General features: G+C 46.7%; 1 long non-coding RNA gene across 2 annotated transcripts in view; it reads left to right on the top strand.

Moving 5' to 3' along the window:
- Positions 1–10931, top strand: part of LOC103886597 — a 58723-nt gene that overhangs the window by 1742 nt on the left and 46050 nt on the right. For both annotated transcript variants that reach the window (XR_004185729.1, XR_650333.4), the window contains exon 2: positions 8350–8528. This is a non-coding gene — a long non-coding RNA (uncharacterized LOC103886597). The remainder of the gene's footprint in view (positions 1–8349; positions 8529–10931) is intronic.

The raw sequence follows: 10931 nt of genomic DNA, 5'->3' as shown, positions 1-10931 counted from the left end.
TAACCAAGGAGCAGGATGGGGGATGGTGGATAGAAAGTCACTGAGAAGGGGACATCAAGTGGGGGGTTCCGGCTTCCCGGACCTAACAGGATTCTTGCTCTGGGTGGGCCAAGGTGATCCACATGGGGGATGGGGGTGGGGTGGAGCAGGTGTTGGAATTTGGTCAGATATGGAGGGTGTTCAGACACCCGGCGTGGGGAATTGGGGTTAAACTGACTTAGCAGGATTCCTGCTAAAACTAGACTCTGCAGGGACAGAGACAGGGATGCTCAGGTTGAGCCCAGTGGTGCAGAGAGCTGGAAGGAGGCTGTCCAATGTCTGATCAAGGAGACATTCTTTGCTATTCATGTATATACCTATGTATTGTAATAGGCTGTTCTTGTATGACTATAAAGAAATACCTGAGACTGGGTAATTTATAAGAAAAGAAGCTTAATTGGCTCACAGTTCTTCAGCATTTACAGGAAGCATGTGCTGGCATCTGCTTAGCTTCTAGGGAGGCCTCAGGAGCTTAGGCTTATAAGGGAAGGTGAAAGGGGAGCAGGCACATCCCATTGTGAAAGCATGCTCAAATTAGCATAAGAAGAAAGAGAACTTAGCCAGGCGTGGTGGCTCACGCCTGTAATCCCAGCACTTTGAGAGGCCAAGGCAGGCGGATCACCTGAGGTCAGGAGTTCGAGCCCAGCCTGGCCAACATGGTGAAACCCCATCTCTACTAAAAATACAAAAATTAGCTGGGCATGGTGGTGGACACCTGTAATCCCAGCTTCGCTTGAACCTGGGAGGTGGAGGTTGCATGGAGCCAAGATGGTGCCATTGCACTGCAGCCTGGGTGACAGAGGGAGACTCCATCTCAAAAAAAAAAAAAAAAAAGGAAAAGAAAAAGAAAAAAGAAAGAAAGAGAACTTGAATAGTCCAGTGACTGTTAGAGAAATTAAACTGGCAGTCAAAGACTGTTCAGGTCTAGGTAGTTTTAGATTAATTCTGCCAAAGTTTCAAGAAACAATTAAACAACTAACTGCTACCTAATATAATTTGCTCCAGGAAATAAAAACCAAACTTTACCCAGCTTATTTTAAAAGACTGCTGTAGTTTTGCTTGTAAAGATATATGTAGAAAGAAAATTATTTTAATGACGAGCACAGATGCAAAAATCCTAGGTAAAATGATAAATTCAAAATATATTAAAATATTACGATACGGTGGGTTTTACTATGAATTTTCACAACCCACAAATCCTTTGATGTCACTCCATTATCATTTTGAACACGAAAATTCTTTTTTTTTTTTTTTTCTTGAGGCAGACCCACTCTGTCATGAGGCTGGATTGAAGAGGCACAATCTCGGCTCACTGCAACCTCTACTTCCTGGGTTCAAGCCCTATTCTCGTGTCTCAGCCTCCCAAGTAGCTGGAATTGCAGGCGTGTGCTACCACACTCAGCTCGTTTTTGTATTTTAGTAGAGATGGGGTTTCGCCATGTTGGCCAGGCTGGTCTCAAACTCCTGAGCTCAAGTGATCTGCCTGCCTCGGCCTCCCCAAGTGCTAGGATTGAAATAATCAAATGATTTTTCTTGGTTGGGCACAGTGGCTCACAGATAAGAAGACAAGCATGCTCAGCATTACAACTACTGTTTAATATTGTGTTGGAGGGTATACCTAATGTATAAGGAAACTGAAGGAAATAAGATCATGTAACTAGCAGAAGGGATGAGTGAGACAGAGGATTCTGCAGATGATTATATGCTTGTCTACCTGGAACAATCAACCTTGTCAAGCTGATAAAATAGTTCAAAAGGCAGCCGGATGCAGTGGCTCACACTTGTAATCCCAGCACTTTGGGAGGCCAGGGCAGGTGGATCACGAGGTCAGGAGATCGAGACCATCCTGGCTGTCACGGTGAAACCCCATCTCTACTAAAAAAATACAAAAAATTAGCTGGGCATGGTGGCAGGCGCCTGTAGTCCCAGCTACCTGGGAGGCTAAGGCAGGAGAATGGCATGAACCCGGGAGGCAGAGCTTGCAATGAGCCAAGATCGCACCACTGCACTCCAGCCTGGGCAACAAATCGAGACTCCATCCCAAGGGGGAAAAAAAATAGTTCAAAAGGCCTTCTAATATAACTTACACAAACCAATAGCATTTCTTTGTACACCTACTATACAAAACTGGAAAAATTAAGATAGTTGTAATAGTTACAATGTCTATAAAGTGCTGAGGAATTAAAACATACATAAGATTTGTCTGGAGCACACTGTTAAACTCTAATAAAGAACATAAGAAATGATCTGAGTAGATATATTCCTTGTTTTTGATTCAAACAACTTAATAAAGTTGTCAATTCTTCCCTGATTAATCTATACATTCAATGCAATCTTATTAAAAATTCCAACATGGTCTTTATGAAACTTGATAGACTTACTCTAAAATGTGGATGAAGAGAGGAGGTCCACAAATTAGCCAACTTTGAAAAGAAGGATAAAGAGGGATTTCTACCCTTGTAAATATTAAGCTAGATCAAGAAAAAGTCCTATTTGTAGAACATTTGGTCTTGGCACAGAACAGACAAAAAAAATCTATGGAACACAGTGGAGAGCTCAGAAGCTGACCTGCAAATATGTAGAACTTAAAATATATGACCAATAGTGGCACCACAAATCAATGGAGAAAGACAAATTGTTTAGTAATTGTGTGATAAAATGAGCTCATTAGATCCCAAACAGTAAAACTAGATCTCCACCTAGCACATGCCCACAGGTGGACGCCAGGTGGAGTAAAGACCTAAATATGAAAGATAAGACCTTAACAGAAAGAAGTATAAAAAAATAGCAGAATATTTTTATAATTTAGTAATGGAGAAGGATGTCTTAAGTACCTCAAAACACAAACCACAAGGGAAAAATGGATTGCATTTTTTTTGTGTGTAACAACTGAAGCCTTCTGTCTAATGAAGGAGCTTGTGGACATTAACGGACAGAAGTTAGATGCGGTGGGAGAAGTGTTTTGCAATGTCTCAAACTGACAAGTCGTTTACTATATGAAATATGCAAGTAACTCCTATATTTCAACAAAAACGGGGAGGCAGCAATCTCAGCAAACAAGGGGAAAGGGCAATTTGTAGAAGAGAAAAACCTGAAAAGGCCCAATTTACTCAAGAAAATGATCCTAAACTGAAGATAATTTAAGTGATGCTTAAACCTATCAATATTTTACAAACTGCAAAGTGAATGACATCACTTTATTTACTTATCTGTTTATTTATTTACCAGACAAGTTCTTGCCCTGCCATTTAGGCTGGAGTGCAATGGTGCGATCTCAGCTCACTGCAACCTCCACCTCCCTGGTTCAAGCGATTCTCCTGCCTCAGTCTTATGAGTAGCTGGGATTACAGGCATCTGCCACTGTGCCTGGGTAATTTTTTTATTTTTAGTAGAGACAGGGTTTCCCCATGTTGGCCAGGCTGGTCTTGAACTCCTGACCTCAAGTGATCTGCCTGCCTCTGTCTCCCAAAGTGCTGGGATTACAGATGTGAGCCACACTTCTGGCCTGACATCACATTACTTCTTTCAATTGGCAAAAATTACAAATTAGGTAATGCCCAGCCTCAGTAGAAACATAAGGTCCCAGGCTCCAGGGACCTCTCGCACTGCTGGTGTGATTAGAGCAGTTCAGGTTAAGTGTGGTACAGTCTAATTAAAAATCAGACACAGTGCCTTCATAATTAAGGCAATTATTATTTTAATGTTGGGCATACATTTTCTAGTCTTTATCTGTCTATCTTTTCTCTTACATTAATGAAATAACAATGAGCCTTGAAGTTAATATTCTGCATTTTACACCTAATGTATCAGGAATACATTCAAATATTTGTATAGTACTTATTATTGTTAGCAAATCCTACATAGCTGAAGATTTTATTTGTTTTATTTGATACCACTGCAATAACCATTTGTGGAACATAGTTCCTCCACTGTCCTCTGCTGGAATGTTTACTTTTAGATAAATTTCCAGGGGTACGTTATTAGAAACGAGAGTAAAAGGAATGTTTTGGCTCTATAAATTTGTAGCAATACTTGAAGGAGTTGATGTGGAAGATACTGGTGTCTTCTGTTGTTGCTAACCCTGGGATGATCCACAAGCCAGTCGGGCCACCCAACTTCTTTAGCATCCCTCTTCCAGTGTGTAGGAGAAAGCCATGGTTGCCAGGGCTCTTCTCACCCTCTCCTCCAAGCCATGCAAACAAATCCTCCCTTAAGCCCATCCGGACCCTGTAATGCCAGGGCCATGGCTTATTTGCACCTGCATAGATAGCAGATCATGCGAGTGTGCCCAGCATATAATGCCTTCTCAGTGCATGTTGGGTGTATGAATAAATAAGTGAATAAACAAGTAAGTGAATGAATGAAAGAAAGCAGCGAGGAAGCGCTGCAACTCAGTCTAGTCTTGTCCCAGGGCAAACAGCCAGTAGGTTGCGCTGTTGCACCGGCTGTTGCAAACCCTCAGAGCAGGTTTAAACAGAGCTCTCTGACTCTGGGACAGAGGAAATGGAAAACCTGTGTCTTCAAACCACGTCATTTGGTTTGAAGATGACTTAATGTGAAAAGAAATGTATTTTAAGGTTATTAAAATAATCCTTAGGACTTGAAAATCTCAGCTAGCTTCTGAATGCTTTGGGAATACTTTCTCCATAGTTACTGCACACAAGCCCGTGGGGTGGGCAGGGCAGGTATTTGCTCACTGAGGTCCAGAGAGGTTAGTTTCTCGGTTGGTAGAGGCAGAGCTGGATGCAGAGCCAGGCACAGAGCCAAGATATGTCTGACCCCAGTCCAGCGGGATCTCCTGCAAGCTGCGGTGTTTCCAGAGGCACACTTCAGTGTGTGGAGTGAAAGGAGAGTGTCTGGACATGGGAAGAGCTGCTCTCAGCAGTGTGGCAGGCCCATTTTTGTTTCCTTTCTCTTTCTCCTCTTGGGGCAAGGCAGACACCAGGCACAAAGAAGGAAACAGGCCTTCCGTGAGTGCAGTAGCAATAAGGGAGAAACCCAGAGCGGCCACCCCTCTTCTGTCTGCTGTGATGTTCCGGCCCAGTGTCCCTGGGGCTGCCTTCCCCAGGGCCTGTGTGTTGCGTATATGGGGTGGGGTGAGGGCAGCTGGAATTGAGATGGGGACCCTGTGATTGTGAGGGGCTGTGGGGCAGAGGTGGGTGGCTCTCGCAGGCCTCTTCCTGGACGCTTGCGCCCCCTCATCCTGCTCTCTTTTTCTTCCTGCACTTACATCAGCTCATGTGTGTATTTTCTCATTGACCGTCTCCCTCTACAGGAGCACCGGAGGAAAGGGACTTCATCCGACTTGTTCACCCCTGTCTCCCAGCTCCTGGCACAGAGGGAGCACTCAATACACACCAATGGGCTGAAGGCGTCAATGGATCTGGGGACTAGAGTGATGGTTATTTGGCAGACAGCATCCCCCCCGTGGGCAGTAGCCGTGAAGACCCTTCTTTCCCTCTCCTCACCTGCACTCTTTAGGATTGAACAGCGTTGGTTCAATGCATATTCTGGGAGCACAGAGAAAAAAGGGACGAAGTTCCACCATTATGAAAAAGGGGCTCCTGTAAGCCAGGTGAAGAAGGGGCAGGGCCCTTCCTGGTCAGCAGGGGTAAGGCAGGTGTGTGTGGGAGAGCATGTGAGGAGGGCAAGGGCTGGGGGAGATGGAGCAGGAACATTTGGTTGGGGCTCTGAGGCACTGTTCTGCTTGGGGACTGTGTGGGCAAAGGCAGGGGCTACGCAGGAAGGATTTACATAAAGCTGGAAGAAGGTTTGGGGAATGACTTTGAAGTTACATTTGTTTTGCAAATTCTTTGTTTTTATCAATATTTGCATGTTATTTGGGTAGCTGTAGGGAGGAGGTTTTTGGGGAGTTAAAGTGCACTCTCTCACCCGTCCTTCAGTCCTACTACTGCCCCTAGATACACAATCACCTCAAGTGACTTTCAGGTCACTAGGAATGGGCAAAGTCGAGATGAAAACCATTAGGTGCCTTTGAAACAAAATATTTTCGGTCCCTGTCCCTCTCTGTAACCAATAATCAATGCAATATAAATGGAAAAGTATAAAGAAGTCCAGAAATTCTTATTTTCCCCTCAACGACTAGTCATGCATGACATTTTAAAACTAATACTTCACTGGCATCAGAGCTCCTGGGCTGTGCTTGATCAAACTCTTGGGATCGGGCTCTGAAGCACATCTTTAATCCGTATGGATTTTTGTCAGAGAATCTTCTGCCTGAAAGACAGTGTTCGGGGTCTTCCAAGGCACACTGAGCTACGTTAAGCCCCTCACACACACACAAAGCACGTAAGGCAGAAGGAACCTGGATACCCTTTGTGGTTGATAGCGAGGCGGGCCACCATTGTGGCCCTGAATCCCCCTCTGAATCAGACCCTTTGTGATCTGACTGCAGCTCTTCCCATCTGCTAGTAGTGTCTGTTTCCCCAGCTCAGGAATCTAATTGGCCTTTTGACTTGCTTTGACCAATAAAAGCAGCAGAAGGGGCCAGTTATGAACGTAGGCCTCAGGACACCTTGCACATGGCTCTACAATTCACATTGCCTTGGTAGCAGCCAGCCCACAATGAACCTGGAAGCTAACTGCAGATGCAGGGATAAGCCTCGTGGGAAGGGCTGAATTGTGTGCACCCGAATTCCTAAGTGGAAGTCCTAACTCCCAGTGCCTCAGAATGTAACCGTATTTGGAAGTAGGGTCTGTGCATAGGTAATTAAGTTAAAATGAGGCCGTTAACGTGGCCCCAATTCAGTAGGACTGGTGTCCTTATAAGAAAAGGAAATTTGGATACTGACACACACATGCACAAAGGGATGAACACACAAAGATGCAGGAAGAAGACGGCCATCTAGGAACCAAATCAACCCTGCCGATAACTGGATGTCAGACTTCCAGCCTCCGGGACTCAGAGAAGTAACCTGAGGTTACTCCTCATGCACACACAGTATTCCTTCCTTCTCTGCGTCTAGACATGTGTCTCTCCCAAATACTCTTCTGCGTTGTAATTGCCATTCCTAAATCCAGCACCTGCTCATTTATTTATTTGCAAGAGGTAACACAGTAGAATCTTTAGAGCTAAAGTGAGCGTTCTATTTCATTCTCTGGCTCCCTGTGCTCGGGTGATCTTCAGCCCGTCACAGGCCCTGGCTTGCATTTTTCTTCCACTGTAACAGGAACCAACAGGGATTTGTCCTATTGTGCAAGAAAATATACATTGACCGCCATTCTGGAAGCACTCAGGGGTTTCGGAAGGCATTGGCCATTGCCTGTGGAGAGGGAAGTATATTTCAGCTCCTCAGCTGAGGGTGGTACTCCCTGTGAATCCCGCGCTGTGGTCTGTGTCAATCTGTGCCACGCTGTCAGTGGTTCTTGGCTTGCAGGACAGCCTCAACTCTAAAAACGCTAGATTCCATAGTATCTGCCCCAAATGCTGACTCTTAGCTCCCTCTTGCACCCCAGATTCTAGTCCCTGCTAAAGAGACAGAGTGGGGTGGAGATTCCATAACAGGAATCTCTGCCACCTCGTATGTGTGTAAAGACAAGCCAGAGCACAGCCCCTACTTGCCCTGGGCATAGAAGAGCAGGAGGCACTGGGCAGAAAGAGTGGACAGGACTCGGGTACTGGGACCCCATAGGCCACTGAGCTACATCCAGGGCTCAGGAGGCCGGCATGGTGGGCCGGCTCGGCGGGAGAGGAGGCAGAGAATACAGAAAACGGAAGTCGGAAAGCAACAGCAACAGAAACACTGCCAGTACCTCCAATGTCTGTGATGCTTTACGAGGCTCTGCCTGAGCTTAGCCTCAGGTGTCATCATGAAACCCTCTGTGCCACGCGGGGGTTTTTATTCCTGTTTTACAGAGACAGTTGAGTTTGAGGACAACCCAGTGACTTGCAGGAAGGCCCACTGCGAGTGAGTGTGAGAGCTGGGAGCTACTTACTGTGCTTTGGCTCCCAAGCTGAGCTCTTTTCTGTATCCCGCACTTTCTCCCAGGCTGAGAAATGAATCAGGTGGGAAATGAGCCCTGGGGGCAGGTGTCTCCTATGAGGCAGTTATCTACAAGACCTATTTCTAGGGCTAACCATATCTGCTGTCCTAAAAGCCTGGCTCATTCCTTTCACTGTCTCCCTGGGAACTCGGTGCTTGTTCCAGGGAAACAATCCTCAGTCTACAGAGATACTGGAGGATGTCTCAGTAAGTTAAAAAAAAAAAAAAAAAGAAAGATAAGCATTTCCCCTGAGTCCGTATTATTTTGATCCTCTCCCTGATGCTCAGATTTATGACTTATTTCTAGACCCTGAGCTGTTGTCAAAACAGCTTAACCCCCATTCTCTGGGCCTGAGACCCTGCAGCCCCCACGCTGCCCGACTTCGCTGCCCAGCTTTGGGTCTTACCTGGAGCAACTTGACCAGCAAGAATGCACAAGGCCAGGAGCCAAGAACAGAGACTCCAGATGGGGAACAGAAGGAAAAGGTATGTGCCCTGCTGAGACCATGAGGCTGGCTGGAAGAGCCTCTGTTTATACTGCTTCTGGCTGCTTACACAACAGATCTGCAAATGTTGCCTGTTATGAGACTTAATTTTAGAGAATGATTCTTATCTGTGCAGCGAGTGCTTTCCAATTGAGCGGCTCCGTTCCTACCCTTCCGCTGGCCAGCCACACTTTTAGGTGGGAACGGCCTCAAATTTAGCTCCAAGGCTGCACGCTTGGCCCACATACCTGACCACAGAGTTCAATGGGCCTCAGGGAACACAGACAGCCAGGGCCAGAAAAGGGATGGAAATATCTGTCAACTTCTCGTTTTAAGAATTTGAAGGTGACCTCTGTGATGGCCCAGCACAGAACCAACCTGCTTGGTGCTGACTTCTGCAGTGAGAAATGAGCTGATTTCTCACTGCAGAAGTCAGCACCAGGTGTCCACCTGTGTCTCAAAGCCAGATTCTAGGACAGCTGGTGACAGACAACTCAGCAAGGGGAGACCAGGGGCCCAGGGCAGGTCACTGCAAGGGGAAATCCCACACACCAGAACCCGCTTCCCACCATACATATGCAGATGCACACACCCATAGCTGCACATGTATGTGTGCAATCACACATGCACATGCACACACATGCATACTCAGTCACATCGGAACATGCACACATGAACATACATGCATGCCGGCACACACCTACATGCACACACACCCCATACACACCTGCACATGCACACCTGCACACACCTAAGTACCCTATACACTCCTGCACATGTGCCCCTGCACATATACACACATGAACACCTGCAGACACCTACATGCACACACACCACATACACTCACACCCACACATGTGCATCTGCACATATACACACATGAACACCTGCACACACCTACATGCACGCTCGTATCTCAAATGCAGATGCACACACATGCACACTTGCACACACTCACACACATGCACATGCACACATGTCGATACATGCACACCTGCATAAACCTACACACACACATTCACATGTATACACTCACATACATGCAGATACACATGCACACCACACACTCAAGCATGCATGCACGCACACCCCCATACACTCAGTCACATGCACACACATGCACACCTGCAAACACCCATGCCCACACACGCACACACACATACACATGGTCTGAGTGTCTATTTTCCCATTTACTATTAGGAGGGTGTCTGCAGAGGGCCTCTCTGTCTCCTGCAGGAATCTGTTTTCACCTGAGTGAATCAGGGTTAGCCCTTGACTCCCTCTATTAATCAGCGAAGCTTTCTGAATCCAACCTTTGGGGCCAAGTGGAAACTTCTTTGGGCTTTCTCATCTCTGCACCAGCTGGAGACCCAGGCAAGAGGGGTTCTGCTCGGGCCTGGGGTTAAGAGTTCTTCTCTCTGGCCGGATCTATGTCCCTTCTCATTAATCATTCTCTGGGTTCTTACGACCTAAGAATTACTTGCCCCCAGCCTTCATCTAGGGACTTTGGAAGTTTCTTCCTTGGGTTGGAACCCCAAGGTGAGACCATGCTCCCAGGGAGCGTCATAGGCCCGAGTTGTGGCTGCTGTGAGATGGTGACACAGCTTAGAGATGCAAGCCAAGAGGTCCTGTGTGGGAGTGCATGAGACCCTGGAGGCGGAGGATAGTCTTGGCTGTAGGGAGATAAAGGGGAGGGGCTGCAGGCTAAGGCCCTGCTCTCTTCGTGCAGTCTGATTCTGGTGCGTGACTTGCGGGAGTCCAAGGATCCTACATTTTTCCTGGAAGTCCAGGTTGCCTTGGGAGTATATTTGTTCAGGGTGGGAGGATAGAACATGTTTTAGTCAACAATGTGATAGTTTGATTTATAGCTGTTAAATATTAGTCTCTTGGCACGTTTCTTTGTGTTCTTCCCAGAGTCCTCAAATATTTGTGGTGGGACTGAGCTGCCTGCAGGGAAAATCACTCATCCATCCCAGGGCAGGACCGCAGCTTCTGCCTGCATTGACAGTAGGGCGCAGGCTTCTCAAATCATGGGTGTTTCCTGAGGCTCTAAACCTCGGTGACTTTGTGCTCTTCTCCTACAACCTTCTCACGTGGCTTCTCCCTCTGATTGGCTGCTAAGTCTTTCCACGCAGCCGGTCGAAGGGAGGCAGATGTGTTTCTAACTGCCCGCATTCTGCTCTGCTGCATTTCTCACGGTTTAGCTGATCTCTGAACTGGGCCCCATCCCAGGGAGCCAGAGAAGCTGGCTTCTGCACTGGAGGAGAACCACTGCCTTCAAAACAGCCCCAGCCCTTCATGGCTTGTTCCAGGAAACTTTCCCCAAGGGGAGACCACAAGTTAAATCTTCACCTGGTTCTTTCACTATCTTGTTTCAAGAACAAACAAGTCAAATTGCAACACC

Source organism: Papio anubis, chromosome 8 (genome assembly GCF_008728515.1).
Source record: "Papio anubis isolate 15944 chromosome 8, Panubis1.0, whole genome shotgun sequence".
Taxonomy (NCBI): domain Eukaryota; kingdom Metazoa; phylum Chordata; class Mammalia; order Primates; family Cercopithecidae; genus Papio; species Papio anubis.
Note: the sequence above shows the minus strand (reverse complement) of the source record. Positions and strands in the feature narration are given on the sequence as shown.